Below are 11,349 nucleotides of genomic sequence, written 5' to 3' on the forward strand. Positions count from 1 at the left end.
AATTCACTTCTGTATTCCAGACTTGTCCAGCAATGCAGAGATGATCTCATAAGACATAACGTTTGAATTGGGGAGAGGACATCATCAGGGACTTATAATGACTTGGGCGGTGGGAGAGGATGATATCAGGGACTGGACAAAGTCACCTGTGTCAAGTTAAAGGCGTGGGTAATATGAAAATCACAGCTGAAACCAGATGAAAAAAAAAAGAGATGACGTTGACTCAATCTTTACATTGTATATCTGTGTGTGCCATACTAAGCATGGAGAACAGAAAGAGGAGACGAGAACTGTCAGAGGAATTGAGGATGAAAATTGTTGAAAAATATCAACAATTTCAAGGTTACAAGTCCATCTTCAAAGATCTTTATGTTCCTTTGTCCACGGTGCACAACATAATCAAGAAGTTTACAACCCATAGCACTGTAGCTAATCTCCCTGGATGTGTACGGCAGAGAAAAATTGTTGAAAGGTTGCAACGCAGGATAGTCTGAGGAAAAGTAGCCCCAAATTCAAGCTGTCCTGCAACGTGAGGGTGCATCAGTGTCAGCACGAACTATCCACCGACATTTGAATGAAATGAAACGCTATGGTGGGAGATCCAGGAGGACCCCCCTGCTGACACAAAGACATAAAAAAGCTAGACCGAAGTTTGCCAAATTGTAAGTGAGTAAGCCAAAATCCTTCTGGGAAAGGGTTTTATGGACAGATGACAACAGGATAGAGTTTTTTGGTAAAGCACATCATTCTACTGTTTACCGAAAACAGAATGAGACCTACAAAGAAAACAACACAGCTCCTAGAGTCAAATATGGTGGAGGTTCAAAGATGTTTTGGGGCTGTTTTGCTGCCTCTGGAACTGAGTGATTTACTTTGTGCAAGGTATTATGGAATCTGAGGATTACCAAAGGATTTTGGGCCACAATGTATTGTCCAGTGTCAGAAAGCTGGGATTGCATTTTAGGTCATAGGTCTTGCAGCAGGACAATGACCCCAAATATACTTCAAGAAGCACCAAGAAATGGATGGAAACAAATTGCTGGAGAGTTCTGAAGTGGCAGCAATGAGTCCGGATCTAAAACCCGTTGATCACCTGTGGAGAGATCTTAAAATTACTGTTTGGAGAAGGCACCCTTCACATATGAGAGACCTGGTGCAGATTGTAAGAAGAGTCCAAGATTCCTGCTGAGAGGTGTAAGAAGCTGATGGTTATAGGAAGCGACTGATTGCAGATATTTATTCCACATTCCAAATATTAAGTTGAAGGCGCCAACAATTTTGTCTGGCCCATTATTGGGGTTTTGTGTAAACTTATGTCCAATTTGCCTTTTTTTTCCTCTGTTTTTATATGTTGTTCCAACACTCACAAAGGAAACAAACGTGTACAAAATACGGGGAATCGTAATAATGTTCTGGGAGAAATACTTCATTTTCTGGAACATTTTCAATGGTGCCGACACCCTAGCCATACCATGACTACATGATAACACAAAAAATACACTGCTCAAAAAAATAAAGGGAACACTTAAACAACAGAATATAACTCCAAGTAAGTCAAACTTCTGTGAAATCAAACTGTCCACTTAGGAAGCAACACTGATTGACAATCAATTTCACATGCTGTTGTGCAAATGGAATAGACAATAGATGGAAATTATTGCAATTATCAAGACCCCCTCAATAAAGGAGTGGTTCTGCAGGTGGGGACCACAGACCACATCTCAGCAACAACGCTTTCTGGCTGATGTTTTGGTCACTTTTGAATGTTGGTTGTGCTTTCACACTCGTGGTGGCATGAGACAGACTCTACAACCCACAGAAGTTGCTCAGGTAGTGCAGCTCATCCAGGATGGCACATCAATGCGAGCTGTGGCAAGAAGGTTTGCTTTGTCTGTCAGCGTAGTGTCCAGCTGCTGGAGGCGCTACAGGAGACAGGCCAGTACACCAGGAGACGTGGAGGGGGCCGTAGGAGGGCAACAACCCAGCAGCAGGACCGCTACCTCTGCCTTTGTGCAAGGAGGAACAGGAGGAGCACTGCCAGAGCCCTGCAAAATGACTTCCATCAGGCCCCAAATGTGCATGTGTCTGCACAAACGGTTAGAAACCGACTCAGTGAGGGTGATATGAGGGCCCGACGTACACAGATGAGGGTTGTCTTCACAGCCCAACACTGCAGGATGCTTGGCATTTGCCACAGAACACCAGGATTGGTAAAGTCACCACTGGCGCCCTGTGCTCTTCACAGATGAAAGCAGGTTCACACTGAGCACATGTGACAGGCGTGACAGAGTCTGGAGATGCCGTGGAGAGCGATCTGCTGCCTGCAACATCCTTCAGCATGACCGGTTTGGCAGTGGGTCAGTAATGGTGTGGGGTGGCATTTCTTTGGAGGGCCGCACAGCCCTCCATGTGCTCGCCAGAGGTAGCCTGACTGCCATTAGGTACCGAGATGAGATCCTCAGACCCCTTGTGAGACCATATGCTGATGCGGTTGGCCCTGGGTTCCCCCTAATGCAGGACAATGCCAGACCTCATGTGGCTGGAGTGTGTCCGCAGTTCCAGCAAGATGAAGGCATTGAAGCTATGGACTGGCCCGCCCATTCCCCAGACCTGAATCCGATTGAGCACATCTGGGACATCATGTCTCGCTCCATCCACCAACGTCACGTTGCACCACAGACTGTCCAGGAGTTGGCGGATGCTTTAGTCCAGGTCTGGGAGGAGATCCCACAGGAGACCATCCACAACCTCATCAGGAGCATGGCCAGGCATTGTAGGGAGGTCATACAGGCATGTGGAGGCCACACACAATACTCAGCCTCATCAGGAGCATGCCCAGGCGTTGTAGGGAGGTCATACAGACACGTGGAGGCCACACACAATACTGAGCCTCATCAGGAGCATGCCCAGGCGTTGTAGGGAGGTCATACAGGCACGTGGAGGCCACACACAATACTGAGCCTCATCAGGAGCATGACCAGGCGTTGTAGGGAGGTCATACAGGCACGTGGAGGCCACACACAATACTCAGCCTCATCAGGAGCATGTCCAGGCATTGTAGGGAGGTCATACAGGCACGTGGAGGCCACACACAATACTGAGCCTCATCAGGAGCATGTCCAGGCGTTGTAGGGAGGTCATACAGGCACGTGGAGGCCACACACAATACTGAGCCTCATCAGGAGCATGTCCAGGCGTTGTAGGGAGGTCATACAGGCACGTGGAGGCCACACACAATACTGAGCCTCATCAGGAGCATGCCCAGGCGTTGTAGGGAGGTCATACAGGCACGTGGAGGCCACACACAATACTCAGCCTCATCAGGAGCATGTCCAGGCATTGTAGGGAGGTCATACAGGCACGTGGAGGCCACACACAATACTCAGCCTCATCAGGAGCATGCCCAGGCATTGTAGGGAGGTCATACAGGCACGTGGAGGCCACACACAATACTGAGCCTCATCAGGAGCATGCCCAGGCGTTGTAGGGAGGTCATACAGGCACGTGGAGGCCACACACAATACTCAGCCTCATCAGGAGCACGCCCAGGCGTTGTAGGGAGGTCAAACAGGCACGTGGAGGCCACACAATACTCAGCCTCATCAGGAGCATGCCCAGGCGTTGTAGGGAGGTCATACAGGCACGTGGAGGCCACACACACAATACTGAGCCTCAGTTTGACTTGTTTTAAGGACATTACATCACAGTTGGATCAGCCTGTAGTGTGTTTTTCCACTTTAATTTTGGGGATGACTCCAAATCCAGGCCTCCATTGGTTAATAAATGTGATTTCCATTGATGATTTTTGTGTGATTTTGTTGTCAGCACATTCAGCTTTGTACAGAACAAAGTATTCAATGAGAATATTTCATTCATTCAGATCTAGGATGTGTTATCTGAGTGTTCCCTTAATTTTTTGGAGCAGTGTATAAAACATGACTCCATATGGAGAAATCTCCGGGGAAGCAGCTGACTAGATAGTAATCCTGTAATTGATCCCGCACGTTTCTTTGCTGATTCTCTTGTCCTCAGAGAAGTGAAATGTTACTTATAATTCTCAGCCCGACACATGTAACATACGGCTCCAATACAACTGTATACACATAATTATCTCTGATAAACACCTCTTCTAACATTAACCACCTACTCAGTCTCCTGGGAGACTGTCAAAAATTGCCATGCTGACTGTATTACGAGCCCTCATGGCGGGGTATTGGGAAAAGTTTTCAACTAGTAATAATCACACCTCGGATAAACCTCATGGGCTATGATACTGCCACTGCGCAAAGCTGGAGGCCATCTGTGAGGAGCTGCGGCCTCCGGATCTGGGGCTCTGTCTACACTGAGGAGAGACAAAGTCATTAGGGGCTGTGGGAGCAAAGGATTCTGGGAGTGGATATGCTAATAACGCCCCTCCCCTAAGTCTGTAATGGCAGAAAGAAAAGCCCCGCAGGCTGGGGGAGGGGAGAGGGTTCATCCTCCATCTGACTGCTCTTCAGTAACTGAATACCGCCATATCATCACCACATAATAACACCAGATAGTGACTGAATACCGCCATATCATCACCACATAATAACACCAGATAGTGACTGAATATCGCCATACCATCACCACATAACAGCAAATAGTGACTGAATACCGCCATACCATCACCACATAATAACACCAAATAGTGGCTGAATACCGCCATACCATCACCACATAATAACACCAGATAGTGACTGAATATCGCCATACCATCACCACATAACAGCAAATAGTGACTGAATACCGCAATACCATCACCACATAATAACACCAAATAGTGGCTTAATACCGCCATACCATCACCACATAATAACACCAAATAGTGGCTGAATACCGCCATACCATCACCACATAACACCAAATAGTGGCTGAATACAGCCATACCATCACCACATAACACCAAATAGTGGCTGAATACCGCCATACCATCACCACATAACCAAATAGTGACTGAATACCGCCATACCATCAATACATAATAACAGCAAATATTGACTGAATACCGCCATACCACCACCACGTAATAACACCAAATAATGACTGAATACTGCCATACCATCACCACATAATAACAGCAAATAGTGACTGAATACCGCCATACCATCACCACATAATAACAGCAAATAGTGACTGAATATCACCATACCATCACCACGTAATAACACCAAATAATGACTGAATACCGCCATACCATCACCACATAACAGCAAATAGTGACTGAATACCGCCATACCATCACCACATAACAGCAAATAGTGACTGAATACCGCCTTACCATCACCACATACTAACACCAAATAGTGACTAAATACCGCCATACCATCACCACATAATAACAGCAAATAGTGACTGAATACCGCCATACCATCCCCACATAATATCACCAAATAGTGATTGAATACCGCCTTACCATCACCACATACTAACACCAAATAGTGACTAAATACCGCCATACCATCACCACATAATAACACGAGATAGTGACTGAATACCGCCATACCATCACCACATAATAACACCAAATAGTGGCTGAATATAGCCATACCATCGCCACATAGTAACACTAAATAGTGGCTGAATACCGCCATACCATCACCACATAATAACACCAAATAGTGGCTGAATACCGCCATACCATCACCACAAAATAACACCAAATAGTGGCTGAATACCGCCATACCATCACCACATAATAACACCAAATAGTGACTAAATACCGCCATACCATCACCACATAATAACACGAGATAGTGACTGAATACCGCCATACCATCACCACATAATAACACCAAAGTGGCTGAATACCGCCATACCATCAACACAAAATAACACCAAATAGTGGCTGAATACCGCCATATCATCACCACATAATAACAAAAAACAACCATAACATTACTATATATGGAGAAATCTCCAGGGAAGGTACTGAATAGATAGTAATTCTGTAATTGGTCCCACACGTTTCTTTGCTGATTTTCAGCCCGACACATGTAACATACGGCTCCAACACAACTGTATATAGATTTATTCCAGCTAAACAGCAATAACTCTTCTTCTACTATTAACCACCTACTCAGTCTCCCGGGAGACTATCAAAAATTGCCATGCTGACTGTATTACGAGCCCTCATGGCGGGGTATTGGGAAAAGTTTTCAACTAGCAATAATCACGCCTCGGATAAACCTCATGGGCTATGATACTGCCACTGCGCAAAGCTGGAGGCCATCTGTGAGGAGCTGCGGCCTCCGGATCTGGGGCTCTGTCTACACTGAGGAGAGACAAAGTCATTAGGGGCCTGTGGGAGCAAAGGATTCTGGGAGTGGATATGCTAATAACACCCCTCCCCTAAGTCTGTAATGGAAGAAAGAAAAGCCCCCCAGGCTGGGGGAGGGGAGAGGGCTCATCCTCCATCTGACCATAGTGTCACCACCTCCTGCTATACAGACTGTCTGCTCCTGCGTCCTGGGGGAACCTTCACTTATGTGTTACAGGATTGCATTACCAGGAACGTCCTGATGATGGCGCAAGAAGAGCAGCTGAGAAGCAATACTGTCATGCTGTGACCATATAATAACAAATAGTGATTAAATACCGCCATATATTAACCCTCCCTATCGATCCTACCTTCAAATTATCTGCTAACCTTAAAGGTTCACATACTTTTGTCACTCACAGACATGTGAGATTGGATTATTTTCTTTAAAAAAAAAGTGTAAAAGTTTAATGTTTTGGACTCATTTGATTTGGTTCTTCATCCACTTGTGAAAAGCTGATGTCGTTTTAGGTCAAATTTATGCAGAAATTAGGAAAATTCTGATGTGGGGAAAAATACTAAGAGGGTCTCATAATGAACTGGGGGTGGGAGGGGACGCTATCAATGAAATAGGGGTGGAAGAGAACACTAAACAGGGACTTATGATGAATTGGGGGTCGGGGAGGCTGTTACCAGAAGCTTCTAATGAAAAAAAACGAAAAAAATAGTGACTGTACCATAAACACCCAATAATACCAAATAGTGACTGAATAATACCACAATACTATGAACACACAAAAGCAAATAGTGACTGTAACACCGCCATAACATGACCATATAATAGCACCCCAAAACCATAACATGACTCTATTTGAAGTAATCTCCAGAGAACAGCTGACAAGATATTAATTCTGTAATTGATTCTCCATATTTCTTTGCTTAATCTTTTGGCCTTAGGCACTGGCGTAACGCCAATGGCGGCAGGCCACACCACTGCTATGGGGCCCCTCACCGCAGCAGGCACCGCACTGAGCCCCGCCTCTGCCTGTTAGCACCAGCGCTGCCCAGCCGCCCACACAGAATGATGGGGGTGGAAGTGTCTACTGACGCTCCTTCCTCTATCTTCATTGCTCTCGCTGATGGCCGGAGGGGGGCCCAGTGTGAGCAATGATGATGGAGGAGGGAGCATCAGCATCATTCTTCCTCGGCGTCTGACGTGTCAGAGCAGCGGGCGCCCTGTAATGACGTCATCGCGCCCGCTGCTCTGACACGTCAGACGAGGTGTCCAGCGCTTCACACCACACGCTGAGGAGACTGGAGCATTGGGCGCAAAAAGGACAGATGAGTACTGTATTTTTTTTTAATCAGTGACTGGTGGCCATAATACAGTATGGGGGTGCATTATATTGTATGGAGGATCATGGAGGTGCATAATACTGTATGAAGGATCAAGGGGGTGCATTATATTGTATGGAAGACCATGGGGGCACATTAAACTGTATGGAGGATCATGAGGGTGTATACAACTGTATGGAGGATCATTGGGTTGCATTATATTGTGTGGTGTACTATGGGGGTACATTATGCTGTATCGAGGACCATGGGGATACATTATGCTGTATGGAGGACCATTAAGGGTGCATACTACTGTATGGAAGATCATGGGGGTGCATTATATTGTATGGAGGGTGATGGGGGTGCATACTACTGAAAGGAGGATCACGGAAGTGCATTATATTGTATGGAGGATTATGGGGGTGCATTATACTGTATGGAGGATCATGGGGGTGCATACTACTGTATGGAGGACCATGGTAATGCATACTACTGTATGGAGGACCATGGGGGTCGCATTATACTATATGGAAGGCTATGTGGGGCTATTATAATATGTGGGGGTCTATTATACTGTATGCAAGCAATTATACTGTTTGGAGGGCTAGTGCGGGCTATTATACTGTATGTAGGCCCATTATAGTGCATGGAGGGCTGTGTGGGGGTCACAGTTTGGGGGATCACCATACTTTGCCTGTGGAGTTGAAGTGGGGTACAGTAGGGTCATTATAATGTGTGTAGAGGAATTCATCATGGGGGTATCATACTGTGTTTGGGGGGCACATTTGTTTACATATTTTATGGGGGCAATGAAAGAGGAATCTATGACTTCAGCAGGAGGAAAATCGCTATGTAAAGGCTGGAAGGTTGTGAGATCTGCTCTTCTGTGATCTGACTATTATTATTTTTTTCTTGGGGGCCCCATGATTTCTATGTACGCCCCTGGCCTGAGGGAAATTAAACTTTACATATAATTCACAGCCCCACATATAACACAGAGCTCCAATACAACTGTATATAGAATTACTCCAGCTAAACAGCAATAATAGTTTTTCTACTATTAACCACCTATTAAGTCTCCTGGGAGACTGTCAAAAATTGCCATACTGACTGTATTACGAGCCCTCATGGCGGGGTATTGGGAAAAGTTTTCAACTAGCAATAATCACGCCTCAGATAAACCTCATGGGCTATGATACTGCCACTGCGCAAAGCTGGAGGCCATCTGTGAGGAGCTGCGGCCTCCGGATCTGGGGCTCTGTCTACACTGAGGAGAGACAAAGTCATTAGGGGGCTGTGGGAGCAAAGGATTCTGGGAGCAAAGGATTCTGGGAGCATAGGATTCTGGGAGCATAGGATTCTGGGAGCAAAGGATTCTGGGAGCATAGGATTCTGGGAGCATAGGATTCTGGGAGCATGCGATATGCTAATAAACCCCTCCGCTAAGTCTGTCATGGAAGAAACAAGAGACGTTTCAACATTTTTGATTAAAAGCTTCCGTCTGAACAGGGATTAAAAGTCTGATGCTACCGACTGAGCTATCCGGGCTTCTGTACAGACTCTCTGAGGTCAGGACTTTCTGCTGGGTCTCTCCGCCGTCTGACGGCTCCTCATTTCCGGTTACACAGTTTCTCCATCTTCTACTACACGAACTCAGCACCAGATCCGATTTCCTGGAGAGGAACCTTTACTTATGTATTAGGGGATTATGTTACTAGTGACCCCCGCTAAAAATGCCAGGAGAGCAGCTGACATACCGCCATACTATAACCACATGATAACACCAAGTAGTGACTGAATACCGCCATACTATAACCACATAATAACAACAAGTAGTGATTGAATGCCTCAAAACCATGGTCGTATAACGGCACCAAATAGTGACTGGATACCGCCATACAGAGACAACAAAATAGCATTAAACATTGACTGATTAGTGAATGAATACCGCCATACCATATAATAACACCAGATAGTGACTGAATACTGCCATACCATCACCATACCATCACCACATAACACTAGATAGTGACTGAATACCGCCAAACTATTACCTCATAATAGCACCAAATAGAAACTGAATACCGTCATACCATCACCACATAATAATACCAGATAGTGACTGAATACCGCCATACCATCACCACATAATAATACCAGATAGTGACTGAATACCGCCATACCATCACCACATAATAATACCAGATAGTGACTGAATACCGCCATACCATCACCACATAATAACACCAGATAGTGACTGAATACCGCCATACCATGACCATATAATAATACCAGATAGTGACTGAATACCGCCATACCATCACCACATAATAATACCAGATAGAGACTGAATACCGCCATACTATCACCACATAATAATACCAGATAGTGACTGAATACCGCAATACCCACAATACCTTCAATAATAGTATGTAACGACATGACACATGACGCGGCCTAGTTCTCTACATGATTCACTCCCCGGGGAGATTCTCGGGGTTTTTCTGAGCAGTCAGTTATGTGTTGTCGATGCGTCCATAAACCATGCTGAGAGTTGGCGACTTCGGAAGAAGTTTTCCAAAAAAAAAGAATAGGAAAATCAGGACAAACCTGAAGAAGTGCGGCGCTGGTTCTGGAAAAAACGATTAGACTAATGTGATTTCTGAACAATTAACAGGCACAATGCCTGGGGTCGGCCTCTCCGGTCATTTATATTTACCCGAAATCCGTATAAAGCCAGATCCATCAGGGACGGTGTAATCTGTGGATGTCACAATATAGGAAACTGTGCAGGTGACCTTGTGTGCTACATCAGATGAGATCACCGTTCGTCCTCCATACTGAGCCGCCTCCCTCAATATTGTGTCTATAATGCTGTATATTATAATATATATTATATCACAGATTAGACCGTCCCTCATGCAGTCGTTTCAATAATTTTTATTATTCAATTTTATTAAAAACTCTTCTGCTTGGGACTTGAACCCTGGACCCTCAGATTAAAAGTCTGATGCTCTACCGACTGAGCTATCTGGGCTCTGTTGAAAATATTGGAGTGCTAACATTTCAGTCTGGAACCAATCGTCATCTGACACCTTTTACTGTGCAAATAGTTCTTGCACCTGGGAAGTATGAAGGGATCTACCACTGATACCATATATAAACACATTATATTACATGCACACTCACTGAAGCCCACAGGATGAATGCCTCTTTGGACCTGCCAGGGTCACTCACAGAGGTGATCTTCCCTCTGTAAGTGACCTAAGACTGCACACCGTAACCACTAACCCTGAGTGGCGGAAACCATTGAATGTTCATGGGGTCACCTAGGCAGTCAAACAGTATCCTGTCGGAGGCCACGCGGCCAAGCGTCATCTCTGCATAGTCCCCCGTCACTTCCTCACGTTCTATACACATAACATAAGTGCAGCAACAGTCTATAATAATTACATTCACAAAGTGAGAAACATCCAACATAATGGAGCAGCAACATGAAGAAATGCATGAGGTTCAGACCTCACTTAGAGGGCCTAAGAACAAATGCAACAGCGGTCTTTTATAAGAGGGGGTGTAGACTGTTTTACTTTAAAACCTTTTACAATGTAACCACTGCAGCCAATCACTGACCACAGCAGTGACCAACACGAGCATTGACTGGACTACATCGATCACCCATCTGTGCGGCCAGAATAGGATGTACAGAGACTGGCTGTATGGAGGTGACTATT

At 45.4% G+C, this 11,349-nt stretch overlaps 3 non-coding genes across 3 annotated transcripts; all 3 read right to left on the reverse strand.

The window, feature by feature from the left end:
• Nucleotides 1-4,151: 4,151 nt before the first annotated feature.
• Nucleotides 4,152-4,291, reverse strand: LOC141168383 (U4 spliceosomal RNA). Its single transcript, XR_012252121.1, has one exon. It is a non-coding gene; the product is annotated as a U4 spliceosomal RNA (small nuclear RNA).
• A 1,816-nt stretch (nucleotides 4,292-6,107) lies between these two features.
• On the reverse strand, nucleotides 6,108-6,247 carry LOC141168092 (U4 spliceosomal RNA). Its single transcript, XR_012251843.1, has one exon. It is a non-coding gene; the product is annotated as a U4 spliceosomal RNA (small nuclear RNA).
• Nucleotides 6,248-8,694: 2,447 nt separating this feature from the next.
• On the reverse strand, nucleotides 8,695-8,834 carry LOC141168244 (U4 spliceosomal RNA). The gene has a single exon (XR_012251988.1). It is a non-coding gene; the product is annotated as a U4 spliceosomal RNA (small nuclear RNA).
• Between the last annotated feature and the right edge of the window lie 2,515 nt (nucleotides 8,835-11,349).

This window comes from Phyllobates terribilis, unplaced genomic scaffold (assembly GCF_046119375.1).
Source record: "Phyllobates terribilis strain yellow unplaced genomic scaffold, ASM4611937v1 Scaffold_11__3_contigs__length_659146591, whole genome shotgun sequence".
In the NCBI taxonomy this organism is placed as follows: Eukaryota; Metazoa; Chordata; class Amphibia; order Anura; family Dendrobatidae; genus Phyllobates; species Phyllobates terribilis.